This window comes from Triticum aestivum, chromosome 7D (assembly GCF_018294505.1).
Source record: "Triticum aestivum cultivar Chinese Spring chromosome 7D, IWGSC CS RefSeq v2.1, whole genome shotgun sequence".
Lineage (NCBI taxonomy): Eukaryota > Viridiplantae > Streptophyta > Magnoliopsida > Poales > Poaceae > Triticum > Triticum aestivum.
The window spans coordinates 353062376-353064585 of record NC_057814.1 but is presented as its reverse complement, the minus strand read 5'-3'; positions in this window follow the sequence as shown (position 1 = coordinate 353064585).

Sequence of the window (2210 nt, the reverse complement as noted above, 5' to 3'; positions counted from 1 at the left end):
TAATTGGTCTTGCTTCTATTGCTGTGCCACCTACTGATCCTTTAGAACAATACTTGCTAGACCATGAAAATGATTTACATACGCATGAAAGAAATGAAATAGATACTTTGGGAGGTCCTCCTCCACCTAAAGGTGATCCTATGTTTGAATTAATACAATTGCCAGACACTTTGAAATATTCTTATCTTGATGAAAAGAAAATATATCCTGTTATTATTAGTGCTAACCTTTCAGAACATGAAGAAGAAAGATTATTGAAAGTTCTAAGGAAGCACCGAGCTGCTATTGGATATACTCTTGATGATTTAAAGGGCATTAGTCCCACTCTATGTCAGCACAAAATTAATATGGAATCTGATGCTAAACCCGTTGTTGATCACCAATGTCAGTTAAATCCGAAGATGAAAGAGGTGGTAAGAACGGAAATATTAAAACTCCTGGAAGCAGGTATAATCTATCCTATAGCTGATAGTACATGGGTAAGTCCTGTTCATTGTGTCCCTAAGAAAGGAGGTATAATTGTTGTTCCTAATGATAAGAATGAACTAATTCCACAAAGAATTATTACAGGCTATAGAAAGGTAATTGATTTTAGAAAATTAAATAAAGGAACTAGAAAAGATCATTACCCTTTGCCTTTTATTGATCAAATGCTTCAAAGATTATCTAAGCACACACACTTTTGCTTCAAATATTCTGGTTTTTCACAAATACCTGTTTCTCAACCTGATCAAGAAAAGACCACTTTTACTTGTCCTTTTGGAACCTATGCTTATAGAAGTATGCCTTTTGGTTTATGTAATGCACCTGCTACCTTTCAAAGATGTATGAATGCTATATTCTCTGACTTTTGTGAAAAGATTGTTGAGGTATTAATGGATGATTTTTCTGGTTATGGGAAGTCTTTTGATGATTGTTTAAGCAATCTTGAGCGAGTTTTGCAGAGATTTCAACAAACAAATCTTGTCTTGAATTGGGAGAAGTGCCACTTTATGGTAAATGAAGGCATTGTCTTTGGTCATAAATTTTTTGAAAGAGGTATTGAAGTGGACAAAGCTAAGGTTGATGCAATTGAGAAAATGCCATCTCCTAAAGATATAAAAGGTATTCATAGTTTCCTAGGTCATGCTGGTTTCTATAGGAGATTTATTAAGGACTTCTCTAAAATTTGTAGGCCTCTCACTAATCTTTTGCAGAAGGATATTCCTTTTGTTTTTTATGATGATTGTTTAGAAGCCTTTGAAACACTCAAGAAAGCCTTAATTTCTGCACCTATTGTTAAACCACCTGATTGTAACATGCCATTTGATATTATGTGTGATGCTAGTGATTATGCTGTTGGTGCTGTTCTAGGACAAATAGTTGATAAAAAATTGAATGTTATTCATTATGCTAGTAAAACTCTAGACAGTGCTCAAAGAAATTATGCTACTACTGAAAAAGAATTCTTAGCAATGGTGTTTGCTTGTGATAAATTTAGACCTTATATTGTTGATTCCAAAGTAACTGCTCACACAGACCATGCTGCTATTAAATATCTTATGGAAAAGAAGGATGCTAAACCAAGACTTATTCGTTGGGTTCTTTTGCTACAAGAATTTGATTCACATATCATTGATAGAAAAGGAGATGAGAACCCCGTAGCTAATAATTTTCCTAGGCTTGAAAATGTGCTTGATGACCCACTTCCTATTGATGATAGTTTTCCTGATGAGTAGTTAGCTACAATAAATGTTTCTCATAGTACTCCTGGGAATGCTGACTATGCTAATTACATTGTTGCTAAATATTTACCACCTAGCTTTACGTACCAACAAAAGCAAAAATTCTTCTATGATTTAAGACATTACTTTTGGGATGACCCACATCTCAATAAGGAAGGAGTAGATGGAATTATTAGACGTTGTGTACCTGAGCATGAACAGGGACAAATCCTACGGAATTGTCACTCCGAAGCTTATGGAGGGCATCATGCTGGAGATAGAACTGCTCATAAGGTATTGTAGTTTGGACTCGATAGAATAGTTAATATCGGTAAGCATCAAGAAATGCCTATGAATTATTCACTTGTTGTTGAACCATTTGATGTTTGGGGATTTGATTACATGGGACCTTTTCCTTCCTCTAATGGGTATACACATATTTTGGTTGCTGTTGATTATGTTACTAAATGGGTAGGAGCCATTCCAACCAGTAGTGCTGATCACAAC